The 17,053-nt window shown below is 47.8% G+C and overlaps 1 protein-coding gene across 1 annotated transcript in view; it reads right to left on the reverse strand.

Moving 5' to 3' along the window:
- Positions 1-17,053, reverse strand: part of KIAA1671 (KIAA1671 ortholog) — a 133,785-nt gene that overhangs the window by 16,224 nt on the left and 100,508 nt on the right. The window lies entirely within an intron of this gene.

Below are 17,053 nucleotides of genomic sequence, written 5' to 3' on the forward strand. Positions count from 1 at the left end.
GGTCCTGCTGGGCACCATGCTGCCCATCCTCAGTGCCCCTCTGTCCGCCTAGCACCGCATGAAGGACCATCTTCTCTCCATCTTGGGTCTCCCAGGACTTGTCCACCTGGTTAGGGCACTCCCTCAGCTGTCCCCCGCCCTCGGGTTCCCACCACCACCATGCTTCCAACACAGCAACCACGGAGCATTTAACTGTGCCAGCGTCGACCAAGCTGTTTGCACACCACCTCACTGAACTGAAGTTCCATGGCCATCCTTATTACAATCCCATTTTCCAGATGAGAACATTGAGGCTCAGATTGGTGAAGAGACATGTCCCAAACCAAATAGCCAGTGCATGGCGAAGCAGACCTCAAACCCGGACAGGACGCTTGGGTCCACATCCAAACCAGTAACCACTGCACCCCAGGCAACCTGGGGTCCCTCGGCTGTCACTGCCTGCTCAGTTGCTGCCTGTGCCCTTGCCCGGGGCACTTGGAAGGAGCGCTGGCACAGCATGGGCAGCCACGGAGCTCCATTAAATGTCTGAACTGCTGGCTTCCCTACCTTGCTCACTTTCGGCAAATTAAAAGCCCATTCCCTGCTCAACAACCTTCAATGGCTCCCTACTGTCCTCCAGCGGAAATCCAATAGCCCTTGTAGTTGAGCCCCAAATTTCCTCTCCAGTCCCATCCCCCACCCCACCCCAAACAAACCCTTCCTCCCACCCTCCCTGACCTCCTCACACATCCCAGCCTCTGCGGGTTTGCTTGCACCCCTCCCTCTTCCTTACCCATCCTCTTGGTCAAAACCATTACAACCCAGTGATCTCTCCCCCTGCTGAGCTCTTCCTGCCTACCCTGGACTCACTGTTGTACCAGGTAAAGTTCAACATCAAAGTTATTTACTCCACAGAAATTTACTGAGTGCTTACTATGTGCCAGGCACCAGGGAACTGGGCTTGGTGGTAGGCGGGGGGTGTCACGGCACAGACGAAGCCCCTGAGAGTCTGTAACTTAGCACGAGGTCGGGATGTTCTATCATCTCTGCTCACACTCCACGCCTTTTCGCAGCTTCTACAAACCGTTTTTGGTGGAACAAGCCTGTGTGGTCCAGGGGAACGAACCGTTTGGGGATACTTGTGTACCCCGGGATGCTCAAGGGGGTGCTGTGGGAGGGGTGTGTGCAAGGACAGGAATTCAGAATTAAACCCTCAGCCGCCTCTGATAAACGGCCACGCTCGAGGACCCCAATAACAGCTTAATGTCCAAACAACCCCAACACCACTCACTGCCCACAGAATGCTTTCTCTAGTCACCAAAAGAACACGTGTTTGTTGTACAACATTTAGAAATCCTAGAAACGCACAAAGAGAAAGCCTTTAAAAATAGCCGTCACCCCGGCTCCCCCAGCAGGGACCCAACAAGCAGCAGATCCGGGGAGACTCCCCTTCCTTCCCGGGGAGGAGCGGTGCGGGAACGCACTGCAGGGATCTGCTGGGTTTGGAGACTCCGTGCGGGGTCGGGTGCCAGAGATAGCAACGCTCGGTCACAGGCCGGGTGAGCACGGAGTGCGGCCGGAGACCGGGGACACGGGAGTGACTGCTTTTCTCTGGGGGCGCACTGAGGAGCGGGGCCCCGAGTTCTCAGCTCCTCCGGGTGGAGACTGGGAGGCCACCATTTCTGCCCTGGTCCTCCAAGGCTGTACCGAGAGCTTGCAGGGAACAAAAGCTCCTGAGAGCAAACCGGAGCAGCTTCCTTAGCCCGGACCGACAAGGGCGGGGCAATTCCGCCTCCGGCAAAGACATTTGGGAACCACAGCAACTGGCCCCTCCCCCAGAAGATCAGCACAAACAGCCAGCAAGCCAAGACCAAGTTTACCGATCAAGGAGAACGGGAGAACTCCAGCGCTAGGGGAATACTGCACATAGATTCATGGCTTTTTTTTTTTTTTTTACCATGATCCATTATTTCATCAAAGTTAATTTTTGTTGACTGTTTTTTTTATTTTTCTTTTTTCCTTTTTCAACCAACATCTTATCAATCCCTTTTTAAAAAAAAAAATTTTTTTTTATTTTTCATTTTTAGAGTCATATTTTATCCCTTCATAGTAGTTACCCTTATTTTTGGCATATATATATAAGTTGTTCTCTCTTTAAAATTTTGAGGTACAGTTTCTTCTAACAGATCAAAATATACCCTAAATCACTAGTGTATGGCTTTGTTCTAGTCTCCTGCCTGATCACATTCTCTCCCTTTTTCCTTTTTTTTTTTCTTAAATCTTCTTTCTTTTTTCAAACAACTTATCTTACCAAGTCCTTTTGTAAAATCTTTTATAATTTTCATCTTTACAGTCATCTTCCATCCCTTCATTGTATCAACCCTTATTTTGTACATATATGTCTTTCTTCCTTTAAAATTTTAGGAGGCACTTTTTTCTAACAGACCAAAATACGCCCAAAATCTAGTGTGTGGCACTGATCTATGCACTAGCCTGATCATATTTGATCATATTCTGCTTTTTTTGTATTGTTTTGTTTTTGTTTTTATCTTTTTTATTCTTTTTTTTTTTTTTCTTTTTCTCTTTCTTTTTTCTTTCTTTCCCTTTCTTTTCCCCTGGTTTCAGGTCTTTTCTGATTGGTATACAGTATATTTGCTGGGGACGTTGTAAACCTGTTAGCATTTTGTTCTCTCATTCATCTATTCTCCTCTGGACAAAATGACAAGACGAAAAAAATCACCTCAGCAAAAAGAACAAGAGGTAGTACCGTCTGCCAGGGACCTACTCAATACGGACATTAGTACGATGTCGGACCTAGAGTTCAGAATCATAACTTTAAAGATACTAGCTGGGCTTGAAAAAAGCGTGGAACTTATTAGAGAAACCCTTTCTGGAGAAATAAAAGAACTAAAATCTAACCAAATCAAAATCAAAAAGGCTATTGATGAGGTGCAATCAAAAATGGGGGCACTAAATGCTAGGATAAATGAGGCAGAAGAGAGAATCAGCGATATAGAAGACCAAATGATGGAAAATAAAGAGGCTGAGAAAAAGAGAGAGAAACAACTACAGGATCACGAGGGCAGAATTCGAGAGATAAATGATACGATAAGACGAAACAACATTAGAATAATTGGGATCCCAGAAGAAGAAGGGGGGGGCAGAAGGTATATTGGAGCAAATAATAGCAGAGAACTTCCCTAATGTGAGGAAGGAAACAGGCATTAAAATCCAGGAGGCACAGAGAACCCCTCTCAAAATCAATAATAATAGGTCAACACCCCGACATCTAATAGTAAAACTTACGAGTCTCAGAGACAAAGAGAAAATCCTGAAAGCAGCTCGGGAGAAGAGATATGTAACCTACAATGGTAGAAACATTAGATTGGCAACAGACCTATCCATAGAGACCTGGCAGGCCAGAAAGGACTGGCAAGATATCTTCAGAGCACTAAACGAGAAAAATATGCAGCCAAGAATACTATATCCAGCTAGGCTATCATTGAAAATAGAAGGAGAGATAAAAAGCTTCCAGAACAAACAAAAACTAAAGGAATTTGCAAACACGAAACCAGCCCTCCAAGAAATATTGAGAGGGGTCCTCTAAGCAAAGAGAGAACCTAAAAGCAGCAAAGAGCAGAAACGAACACAGACAACAGACAGTTAACAGTCACCTTACAGGTAATACAATGGCACTAAATTCATACCTTTCAATAGTTACCCTGAATGTAAATGGGCTAAATGCCCCAATCAAAAGACACAGGCTATCAGATTGGATTAAAAAACAAGACCCATCAATATGCTGTCTGCAAGAGACTCATTTTAGACCCAAAGACACCCCCAGATTGAAAGTGAGGGGGTGGAAAACCATTTACCATGCTAATGGACACCAAAAGAAAGCTGGGGTGGCAATCCTTATATCAGACAAACTAGATTTTAAAACAAAGACTGTAATAAGAGATGAGGAAGGACACTATATCCTACTTAAAGGGTCTATCCAACAAGAAGATCTAACAATTGTAAATATCTATGGCCCGAACATGGGAGCAGCCAATTATATAAGGCAATTAATAACAAAAGCAAAGAAACACATTGACAACAATACAATAATAGTGGGGGACTTTAACACCCCCCTGACTGAAATGGACAGATCATCTAAGCAAAAGATCAACAAGGAAATAAAGACTTTAAATGACACACTGGACCAAATGGACTTCACAGACATATTCAGAACATTCCATCCCAAAGCAACAGAATACACATTCTTCTCTAGTGCCCATGGAACATTCTCCAGAATTGATCACATCCTAGGTCACAAATCAGGTCTCAATCGGTACCAAAAGATTGGGATCATTCCCTGCATATTTTCAGACCACAATGCTTTGAAACTAGAACTCAACCACAAGAGGAAAGTCGGAAAGAACTCAAATACATGGAGGCTAAAGAGCATCCTACTAAAGAATGAATGGGTCGACCAGGAAATTAAAGAAGAATTAAAAAAATTCATGGAAACCAATGAAAATGAAAACACAACTGTTCAAAATCTTTGGGATACAGCAAAGGCAGTCCTGAGAGGAAAGTATATAGCAATACAAGCCTTTCTCAAGAAACAAGAAAGGTCTCAAATACACAACCTAACCCTACACCTAAAAGAGCTGGAGAGAGAACAGCAAATAAAGCCTAAACCCAGCAGGAGAAGAGAAATCATAAAGATCAGAGCAGAAATCAATGAACTAGAAACCAAAAGAACAGCAGAACAGATCAACGAAACTAGGAGCTGGTTCTTTGAAAGAATTAACAAGATTGATAAACCCCTGGCCAGACTGATCAAAAAGAAAAGAGAAATGACCCAAATCAACCAAATCATGAATAAAAGAGGAGAGATCACAACCAACACCAAAGAAATACAAACAATTATAAGAACATATTATGAGCAACTCTATGCCAGCAAATTAGATAACCTGGAAGAAATGGGTGCATTCCTAGAGATGTACCAACTACCAAAATTGAACCAGGAAGAAATAGAAAACCTGAACAGACCTATAACCACTAAGGAAATTGAAACAGTCATCAAAAATCTCCCAAGAAACAAAAGCCCAGGGCCAGATGGCTTCCCAGGGGAATTCTATCAGACATTTCAAGAATTAATACCTATTCTCCTGAAACTGTTCCAAAAAATAGAAATGGAAGGGAAACTTCCAAACTCATTTTATGAGGCCAGCATTACCTTGATCTCAAAACCAGACAAAGACCCCATCAAAAAAGAGAATTACAGACCAATATCCTTGATGAACATGGATGCAAAAATTCTCACCAAAATACTAGCCAATAGGATCCAACAGTACATTAAAAGGATTATTCACCATGACCAAGTGGGATTTATTCCTGCGCTGCAAGGCTGGTTCAACATCCACAAATCAATCAACGTGATACAATACATTAACAAAAGAAAGAGCAAGAATCATATGATCCTCTCAATAGATGCAGAAAAAGCATTTGACAAAGTACAACATCCTTTCTTGATCAAAACTCTTCAGAGTATAGGGATAGAGGGTACATACCTCAATATCATAAAAGCCATCTATGAAAAACCTACAGCGAATATCATTCTCAATGGGGAAAGGCTGAGAGCTTTTCCCCTAAGGTCAGGAACGCGGCAGGGATGTCCACTCTCACCACTGCTATTCAACATAGTAGTAGAAGTCCTAGCCACAGCAATCAGACAACAAAAAGAAATCAAAGGCATCCAAATCGGCAAAGAGGAAGTCAAACTCTCACTCTTTGCAGATGATATGATACTGTATGTGGAAAACCCAAAAGACTCCACCCCAAAACTGCTAGAACTCATACAGGAATTCAGTCAAGTAGCAGGATATAAAATCAATGCACAGAAATCAGTGGCATTCCTATACACCAACAACAAGACAGAAGAGAGACAAATCAAGGAGTCTATCCCATTTACAATTGCACCCAAAACCATTAGATACCTAGGAATAAATCTAACCAAAGAGGCAAAGGATCTGTACTCAGAAAACTATAAAATACTCATGAAAGAAATTGAAGAAGACACAAAGAAATGGAAAAACGTTCCATGCTCATGGATTGGGAGAATCAACATTGTGAAGATGTCAGTGCTACCTAGAGCAATCTACACATTCAATGCAATCCCCATCAAAATACCATCCACTTTTTTCAAAGAAATGGAACAAATAATCCTAAAATTTGTATGGAACCAGAAGAGACCCAGAATAGCCAGAAGAATACTGAAAAAGAAAAGCAAAGCTGGCGGCATCACAATTCCGGACTTCCAGCTCTATTACAAAGCTGTCATCATCAAGACAGTATGGTACTGGCACAAAAACAGACACATAGATCAATGGAACAGAATCGAGAGCCCAGAAATGGACCCTCAACTCTATGGTCAACTTATTTTTGACAAAGCAGGAAAGAATGTCCAATGGCAAAAAGACAGTCTCTTCAACAAATGGTGTTGGGAAAATTGGACAGCCACATGCAGAAGAATGAAACTGGACCATTTCCTTACACCACACACAAAAATAGACTCCAAATGGTTGAAAGACCTAAACGTGAGACAGGAGTCCATCCAAATCCTAAAGGAGAACACAGGTAGCAACCTTTTCGACCTTAGCCGCAGCAACTTCTTCCTAGAAACATCGCCAAAGGCACGGGAAGCCAGGGCAAAAATGAACTATTGGGATTTCATCAAGATAAAAAGCTTTTGCACAGCAAAAGAAACAGTCCACAAAACCAAAAGACAACCGACAGAATGGGAGAAAATATTTACAAATGACATATCAGATAAAGGGCTAGTATCCAAAATCTATAAAGAACTTATCAAACTCAACACCCAAAGAACAAATAATCCAATCAAGAAATGGGCAGAAGACATGAACAGACATTTCTCCAAAGAAGACATCCAAATGGCCAACAGGCACATGAAAAAGTGCTCAACATCGCTCGGCATCAGGGAAATCCAAATCAAAACCTCCATGAGATACCACCTCACACCCGTCAGAATGGCTAAAATTAACAAGTCAGGGAACGACAGATGTTGGCGGGGATGTGGAGAAAGAGGAACCCTCCTACACTGTTGGTGGGAATGCAAGCTGGTGCAACCACTCTGGAAAACAGTATGGAGGTTCCTCAAACAGTTGAAATTAGAGCTACCGTTCGATCCAGCAATTGCACTACTGGGTATTTACCACAAAGATACAAATGTAGGGACCCGAAGGGGTACGTGCACCCCAATGTTTATAGCAGCAATGTCCACCATAGCCAAACTGTGGAAAGAGCCAAGATGCCCATCGACAGATGAATGGATAAAGAAGATGTGGTATATATACACAATGGAATATTATGCAGCCATCAAAAGGAATGAGATCTTGCCATTTGCAACGACGTGGATGGAACTGGAGGGTGTTATGCTGAGTGAAATAAGTCAATCAGAGAAAGACATGTATCACATGACCTCACTGATATGAGGAATTCTTAATCTCAGGAACCAAACTGAGTGTTACTGGAGTGGTTGGGGGTGGGAGGGATGGGGTGGCTGGGTGATAGACATTGGGGAGGGTATGTGCTACGGTGAGCGCTGTGAATTGTGCAAGACTGTTGAATCACAGATCTGTACTTTTGAAACAAATAACGCAACATATTTTAAGAAAAAAGAAAAAGAAGGTAACAGGAGAGGAAGAAAAGGGGAGTATGTCAGAGGGGGAGACGAACCATGAGAGATGATGGACTCTGAAAAACAAACTGAGGGTTCTAGAGGGGAGGGGGGTAGGGGGATGGGTTAGCCTGGTGATGGGTATTGAGGAGGGCACGTTCTGCATGGAGCACTGGGTGTTATGAACAAACAATGAATCATGGAACACTGCACCAAAAACTAATGATGTAATATATGGTGATTAACATAACAATAAAAAATTAAAAAATAGCCGTCACCCACGGACAATACTCTGGCACAGTCCTGCCTGGAATTTCCCCGGGGTCACTTCATCCAGATCCTCAGCTTTAAATGGCTGAAGAAGATCCCACTGGATGGACTCAGTGCCATTCATGGGACCAATCCCCAAGCGCTGGGCATTTAGGTTGCTAAATATTTTTCGCTGTTCTAAGCAACAACGTGACGAACATCCTTGAGGCTCAAGTGACACATCTCTGTGATTATTCCCCACAAGAGAGATTCCTAAGTACAGAATCACCAGGTCAAATGGCGGCCTATTTTTAAGGCTTTGGCTCCTGATGAGCGAGCGGGCCTTGGGACAGGCTGCCCAATCGCCAAGCCCATGGGCAGTGTGTGTGTTGTGGGGGGGGCCTGTATGCACGCTTTAGGGATGAAGTCAGTCTCCACTCGGGGCAACTTGGGAGGTTTTTGCCTTGAAAGATCACCTGACATTCTCAGACGCCCGCACCCTGAACAGAATTCTCCCTGGCACCCAGGAAGGGAAGTGGTCATCTGTGCATGCTCCCAGCTAAAATACTGTTTTTCAAAGATGTCACAGAACCGGGCATTCCCTAACTTAATCCCCTACATGGGTCAGATTCAGAAACCAGAGGGTGGGGCCTCAGGGGTTCCTTCTGGTGGGCTTGGCATTGCTGCCTGAGCTTGTGCAGGGGGTTTGGATGTGTCCCCCCCAACCCCATGCTAAACTCAGCAGGAGGCACAGGGTTGACAGCTCTGGGTCACAGCTCAGGAGAAGGGGAGTGCTTGTTTGTCTCTGCTCTGCTCCTGCTGCATGGCCTGGCATTCAGGCCTCAGTCTATTAGAAAAGCAAGGGTTGTTGTGTGGCTTCAAAGAGGTCTCTGGAAATCATTCGGCTTAGGAGCCAGGAGCCAGGTGATCAGAACCATTTTTTTTTTAAGATTTTATTTATTCATTTTGAGAGAGAGAGAGAGACAGAGCATAAGCAGAGGAAGAGGAAGAAGCAGACTCTCTGCGGAGCAGGGAGCCTGATGCGGGGCTCGATCCCAGGACCCCGAGATCATGACCTGAGCCGAAGGCAGACGCTTAACCATCTGAACCACCCAGGCACCCCAATCAGAACCATTTTCATAGTCCTCTCCTCCCCGGGGGACGGTGGAATCTTTCAGTGCTCAGGGATGGAGGAAGGGAGGTCCATGTGGGGCCTCTGGAAATTGGAATGGCAAGGTGGGTAGGATGCTGAGGGTGGACTCAGGGCGGGAGGCAGGCAAGTTGCTTTCTGGCCTCTTCCGGATGGCCTGGAGGCAAGGGAGGCAGGGGCCAGACGTTAATGGTGTTCAGCAACCACAGGTGGGTTTCCATCCATCCCTCTCTGTGGGCCTTCCCGCAGAGGTTTAGGATTTGCGCACGGGGGTGTGGGACCCCCACGGGCAAGGATGCATGCCTTCTGCCTCCACCGCCTAATGCCACACTTGAGATTCCCAAGGGCAGCACCCCTGACTCCTCTCTCCCTCACTCCCCCAGTCCTTCAAAGTCTCCTTCTGGAACTTTCTGTCCAGCCTCGGCCAGCTCCGGGGTTTCCCTTCTCCCTCACTTCCGGTTCCTCCCATGACACGTCCCAAAACCAAATCTGGGCCCACAGGGTCCCTGCCAAAGCCCTTTAATATCCCACATCCCTCAGGGGGAAGTCCAAACACCTTAAAAATGGCTTGTGGGACCTTCATCAATGGGGCTCTCCCCCCCTCCCCGCCCCCTGCCCCTTCCACTAGCTGTGCCCCCCTTCATGTGCCCCAAGCCACTCACTTTCTCTCACCTCCAGACCTGCTGGAGCAGCCACCCACTACCTCCCAGCTACCCTTCAGATTTCAACTTTGATGGCTCTTCTTCCAGGAAGCCCTCCCTGAACCATCCCCTAGATCTCAAGTCTCTCTATCCGTGCTATTCAATACGGTAGCCACGAGCCACATGTGGCTATTCGAATTTAATTTAAATTTGTTCAAATTTAAAAATACAAAGAATTCAGTCCTTCAGTGGCACTGGCCACTTCAAGGGCTCCATAGCCACATGGGGCTACCACAGTGAACAGCACAACTACAGAGCATTCCTATCACTGCAGACAAGTTCTGCAGGATGGCACCTGCTGTACAACTTCCCACAATATAATAATTATAATTGACCTGTTTCTTTCCAGTCTCCCTTGGACGAGTACTGTTTCTGGAGCCAGAATGTCTGGATTCATTACTTGAATCCGCAGCTGTGTGACCCTGGGCAAGTGACTTCATCTCTCTGTGCCTTCGTGTCTGGACAAAGCAGATGTTAAGTATTTGGCCGAATGCCATACTCTTTAACACAGACCCCCTAAGTCTGGAGTAATTCAGGGGTTAGGATGATCTAAGGGAATTCATCTTATAAATGAGGCTTAAGAAAGCAAGCCGTTTATCAGCACTTTCTCCGATGAGTATCCTGGTAACCTTGTGTGCACTGCAAATTATTCATGCCTCCTCCCTCTGGCAGACCCTGGCAGCTCTTCAAATCAAGCGAGGCTTGAGCTTTGCTCCCAGGGTTAGGAGGCCTTGAGATCAACCACCAGAGGGCCCCAAAACTCTTCTAGAAACTTTCTAAAAGTCAGATTTGTAATTAGCTCAAAGGCAGGATATTCTTCCAATTCAGTTTTGCCTCAGAAGCTGCTACAAAAACCCTCACTGTCCGCAGGCAAGTAGATACCAACCGGGTCGTCTGAACACACACCTGACAAACTCACAATGAAGATGCACCCCATCTGAGGCACATGGGTGTCCCGGGGAGTCCCCCGTCTGGAACATGAGCCGGGCTCTCCTGATGTGCACGCATGATGGATATCCACCCAATGCCCACTCACACTGCAGTTGCCATTTGTCACACAAGGATAATCAAATCGTGTCCTTTAAAGCAAGAAGGGCTCTTGAGTTGATTCAGTTGACCGTTTTCATATGAGAAACTGAGGCACAGAGACAGGAACTGCTGTCTGGCTCTTAGTTCTCCCAGTGAAGCAGCACTGGGACGCCGACTTCCTGTTCCAGAGGTCCTTCCAGCCCCCAACATCCACCTGCCTCTACCTTTCCCGATGCTTTGAGAGGCTCTGAGGAGGAAGTGTCCATTACAATGGGAAAATGTACATGAGAAAGCTCTTAAAAACTTCAACAACTTGGCAGGTTTAAAAACCACTTGCTCAGACCAATAGCTCACCAAACCCCCAGCCTCCAATGGGTGACGACCTTGCGTCAGCCCAGAGCCCATAATGGGTAACTTCGTAACAGCCATGCCGGGGAGACCAGGCTAACACAGGCCTTTAAAGGGCTGTGTTTAAACACGCCGTAACACACATCCTGAAACTTAAAACATGCATAACCCTCGACTCAGGAATTCTGGTTCCAGAAATTTATCTCAAGAAAATCATTAGACACGCCTGCCAAGATCTATGAACACAGATGCTCCCTGCAGGGGAGCAAATATTGCAAAATACTGGGAATATCACTGCAAAATCCTTGGAGACATCACTGCAAAATCTTGGAAATGACCTAAACATCCAATAAGATGGGGATCGGTGAAATGCAATATGATATATCCATACAACTCAATAAACACAGCCGAAAGAATATTTACTATCAGAAAAAGATATCCATCTTATACTAGCAAATGTGAAAAAAAAAAAGTAATGCGACAGCATGTGTGTATGTGTTTTATGAGACCAGTTTTATAAAAACGCATAAATGTATAATGAGCATAAGTGAAGGAAAACCTCTGGAAGGCCCCCCAGCAAACCATTACCAGTGGCACTGTCCATGGGGAGTAACAGGCAATTACTGATGATGACTTTATGTAGCATCGGAACCTGTAGTTTTATATCCCACTATAATCAGACAGTACAATCAAAATCAAATAAAACTTATTAAATCACACCTCTAATACGATCATATTGTACACACCATGAATGGAGAACAAATCAGAAATCTTTACTTGTTAATCTGTATCAGAACCCAGCAAACTTTTTCTCTACAGGGTCAGATAGTAAATATTTGGGGCTCTGTGGGCCCAATGAGTCTCCGTCCCGATGACTCAACTCTGCCAGTTACAGACAATATGGGAGTGTGCGTGGCTGTGTTCTAATAAAACTTTATTGACAAAACAGGTGGCTGGCTGGATGTGGCCCACAGGCAGCTTGCTGATCCCTGACCTCTACCCTTTGGAGTACCAGCTGCATGAAAACGGGGACCGTTCCATCCAGTGCTGCATGCCAGCACTTAGAACAGTGCCTGGCCCATGGTAGTTGTTGAATGAATATTTGTTGGAGGAAAGTGTTTCCAAAAATAACTTTTTTTTTTTTTTTTTTTGCAGTGAATAGGTGTGAGCTTCTTAACCAGAAAAGGCGATGCAGTTAGGGAGGGGGCGGGGAAAAGAGAAAATACGGCGCCTGTATGTATTCTGGGGTGTCTGACACATCCGCCTGGGAAAGAACCCTGAGTCAGGACGGCACTCTGCTGACAGAGCAGTTTTGAGCAATTCAAGATGTGCATCCCCTCCCCAGTCGGCAACTCTACACTCCCAGCTGTGCGGGGAGGCTGGCTGGGTGACACCTGCTGGGTCTCTGCCCCTGAGGGCCTGCAGCCCTTCCTCTCTCCTGGTCAACTCCGTCTTGCACAACAGCTGAAAAGAAACAGTAACAGTAGTATCGAGGGCTGATACTCCAGAGTGCTGGCACCGTGCCCTTCATCTTGCCATCTGATGGTCCCAAACAACCCTATTTGGGAAGAATGCCATGGACCCATTTTACAGGGGAGGAGACTGAGGCCCAGGGAGGCAACCTCACATGCCCAAGGTCATGCAGTTACAAGGTGTGGTGGAGCTGGGATTTGAACCTGGGTTAGTCTGACGCCCAAAGCCCATGCTGTTGTCTCCCAGCTCTGGCTTGACATGGAGAGCTTGTCGGGTCCTCCATGGTCATTTTACAGATGAGAAAACCAAGGGCTGGAGACAGGGAGGAAATGCCTGGCCGGGCCTGGCATCCAGGTGTCACAGCTCCCTGTCTCGAGCCGGCCACCGCACAGTCCATCTCTAGTGGCGCCCATCGTGGGGTCTCAGACCCAGAAAGGGGAGAAGGAGGGGGAGGCAGCCGGTCAAGTATGGGCTGGGTCCCCCAGTTTGTCACATCCACCCTGTGCGCCCCAGTCCAGGCTCTTTTCTTAAAAGCACTGTCCATCTTATCGCAGTCTGCTCTGAACCCCGAGGTCCAGGGCCCGCTCTCCTCGCCGCATCTGCTGCCCCTCACCGCCCCTCCCCTGCGGCCACAATGACGCCCCTTCGCACCACAGGTCTGCACCCGCGCTCTCCCCTCTGCCCAGAACACCCCTCTGCCTGGCCAAGTGCTGCCCCCAAGCATCAGCTGCTGGGGCGGCTCCCTATAGCCCAAGTCCTGAGTCCCAGCTGAGTCCTCTCTCTGCGAGGCCTGACCCTGGCTGGGGGTTCCCAGCACTTGTATGATTCATGGGATGCCTGTCTGTCCCAGGACAAAAAAAATCTCCCGGACCGGGCGAGTTGCATTTCCTCACCTTTGGATTCACAGTGTTATTTGCAGTGCCTGGCACTTAGTAAGTGCTCAATAAAGCAAACGGGAGGAGAGAGGGAAGGAGGGAAGGGAAGGAGAGGAGAGGGAAAGACGGAAGAGGGAAGGCAGACAGGCCAGAAGGAACTGGATGGGGAGTGGGGCCAGGCAGAGCCCTCAGAGTGCGCCCAGTGCTATCAGCAAAACCTCACACGGTGTCCCCTCCCTGCAGGCTCCTCACAGCCCACCATGCCACCTCGGGCTACAGCACACTGCCCAACGGCGGGTGGTGGCGCCCCCCAGGGGAAGTCGGTACAACGGTTACCATGCCAGGTGCCGACCCCTCTCAATGGGCTCCAAGAACAACTGTGCAGCCATGGTCATCTGTGGCCAGGTGTGGTGGCCTGGATCGGGGCCTGGCTCAGGGGTGGGCCGGTCACCCGGCTGCAGTCCACTCGGGACACGCCACAGGCTTCACTCAGCGGGGCAGGAAGGTCTTGAGGTCATCTCTGGAGTGGGTGGCAAGCTTGGGGTGGAGGAGGGAGGGTGGAGAGAGCAAAGGACAGACATACAGACAGGCAAACGGAAGCAGAGAGAACAGCAGTGAGAACAAAGACAGACAGACACACTGGAAAGAGTGACCGAGAAGTGGAGGAGGGGGGTCCTGCCTGAACGGCGGCTCTAGACACCGCCCACAGAGAGAACAGCAGTGAGAACAAAGACAGACAGACACACTGGAAAGAGTGACCGGGAAGTGGAGGAGGGGGGTCCTGCCTGAACGGCGGCTCTAGACACCGCCCACAGACACACACCCGTTGCAGGACTCCGCCCCCTGACCCGGAGTCATGGGCCCAGCTCCTCGTCTCGGCTGTGGCTCGCCTCTCCTGACCACCTCGAGCAAATCCCTCCCTTCCCTGAGCCTCAGCCTCCTCTCTCGGGGAGTCGGTGGCCAGGGATGGAAGGTCTCAGTGGCCCTTTGCAGCCTGGCGGCTAACCTCTGCCACTTGCTGGCATCCTGTGTCCACCAAGAACCCCTGTGTGAAATGCCCACTGCTTCCCAGCGGAGAGGGCTCGGTTAAACCGTGAAACCAGTGGGCCACACCTCCAACAGTTTTGCCCCCCTAACTGATGAGGACATGATGCTCTTCAAGCTTTGAAGGCTTGAATAAAACCAGTTGTCATCAACACCCTATGGAGAAGCGAACAGTCCCTGGTGATTAGCAACCGAAACCGCAAACTTTTAGGTTGCAGATGCGAAATGAACCTACCCCACCGAGGCTCTGTTGAGCTGGGAGGCAGGACAGGTTCTAAGATTGGGCAGAGAGGGGCATATCCAGCCCTGCCTTTTGCTAGCTGTGACTGAACATCTCTGAATCTTGACTTTCCCATCTGTATGATGGGGATGGGGAGGATGCAAGGACCCCTCCTTGGGTCAGGAGGACTCTGGGAAGTGTCTGGCGAGAGCTTGCGCAGGCCCAGCATGTGGTAAGTGCTGAATGGCTGCAGGTTGGCTTGATGATGATGATGGTCATGTCCACTGGTTTGATTCCCCCAAAAGACACGTCATTTTAACAAACACTCTAACGATGTGCAATCAGGCCCTCATGAGGCCCAACAGTCCCACTCCTCAGCTGAGAGCTGAAGCTGCCTAAGCCAGACTGCAGAGTTTTTCCCTTGACCTGGACATGAGTCAGCCACTCCTCTCTGTCACAAAATGCGAGGAGCTGGACCCCAGCTCTGCCCAGCAGACCTATGGCCCTCCAGGGCCAAGCTACCCACTGGGGTGTGCAGGCTGCAAGATGATGGGTCTGGCAGAGACATGCTGTCTCCAGGGGACAAGCACATCACCGAAAGTGATAGGAACACACATTTGCAGCTGGTGCTCGGGAGGCATGGGCATGTCTGGTTTTGGCTGGGAATGCCCACAGGACTCCAGAGCAAGGGCTTCCTGAGTCTCCCGTCGGCCACCGAGGCTATACATAGAAATGACAGCTGGGCTGGGGGGGCCCAGGCTCTCGCCAGCCTCAGAGGCAGGGTTCTCCCAGACCCAAGAAGTCCAAGGGCACCCTGCTCTGATGTCAGAGGTAGGCAAGAGAGAAGTAAGAATTAATGACCACGAACACTTAAGGAGCACCAACTCTGTGCCTGGCACCAAGTCAATTTCTTACATGGATCGTCCAGTTTAATGCCCAAAATAGACACTATCAATGCCCCATTTCCCAGATGAAGAGTAACACCAGACACTTCTATGGCCCTTACTGCCTGGCCAGCTGCCACGCTTTGTCCTTCCTACAACCCTAAGAGACAGGTACTTTTAGTACCCCGCTTTCCAGACGAGGAGATGGGAGCACAGAGAGGGAAGCAACTTGCCCAGGGTCCCATGAGTGAGTGGAGACGCCCAGTTCGAACCCAGGTGGTCAGACGCCAAGGTTATGGCTTGTTCTCCTGTTGAAATGCCTGTCTGGGAGGCTTCGTGGTATAGTCCATCAGCCACTAGCCAGTGCCAGCCCGGGTTGGCTCAGAAAGTGTCTTTCAAACACAGTCCAGGCATCACCTCCTCCAGGAAGCCTCTCCTGACTGCCTCCATCTGCAGCTGGGCTCTGTCTCTCCTTGGGACCCACAGAGCCCCCCTGTGTTCATCCCACCACAGAATTTAATGCGTTGGCTGTGCTGACAGGAACACACGTTTGCAGTGTGTCCAAACTGTTTGTTTGACTGTCTCCTCCAAACTGTGAGCTCTCTGAGGGCAGGCACTGGGGTCAGTTCACCCTCAAACCCCAGTGCCCAGCTGAGACAGCACAGTGGTCAAGAAGCAACTGATAATGGATGGATGGATGGATGAATGAATCAGTGAACTCAAATGATCCCCTGTCCCCTCTCTAATGTCTATGACTGATATTACTGTTTACTCAAACTCTCTTGACATATCATAGGACTGTCAGTTTTTATATATGCCCTTAAATTTTAATTTTTATTACTTTTAGACACAAACCTTTGTTCTAAAACACCATGTTCAGGGTGCTGACAAATGGTGAAAGTGGATTTTTTTTTTTTTAAGGTGCAAAATAGGAAAGATTGATCCAGGGAAGGAAGACAATCCCCCCAAATTATCAGGAACCTTCCTGCGGGGCGGGGTGGGGGGAGGAGCATAGAACATTCTAGAAGTACTGAGATACTTTTTGCATGGAAACAAATTCAGTTTCCCTTTTAAACCTAAGCTTCTATGAATAAAAGGTGTACAGTTCTAAGGTTAAGATGGGCCCAGGGAAAAGAGAATTTGGGGTTTTTAAAAATGTGTTTAATCCAGGGGCACTGGGGTGGCACAGCCGGTTAAGCGTTCGACTCTTGGTTTCATTCGGCCCAGGTCGTGATCTCAGGGTCGTGAGATCGAGCTCCGCGTCCAGCTCTGCGCTCAGCACAGAGCCTGCTTAAGACTGTGTCTCCCTCTCCCTCTCAAATAAATAAATAAACCTTTAAAAAAAAAAGTGTTTAACTCAAATGATAGAACAGCCATAACACAGAATGCTACTTAATTCTTAAAAATAACTGTT

The sequence above is a fragment of the Eumetopias jubatus genome, unplaced genomic scaffold (assembly GCF_037043125.1).
Source record: "Eumetopias jubatus isolate StellerSeaLion01/CBP00866 unplaced genomic scaffold, mEumJub1_p1.0 scaffold_16, whole genome shotgun sequence".
In the NCBI taxonomy this organism is placed as follows: domain Eukaryota; kingdom Metazoa; phylum Chordata; class Mammalia; order Carnivora; family Otariidae; genus Eumetopias; species Eumetopias jubatus.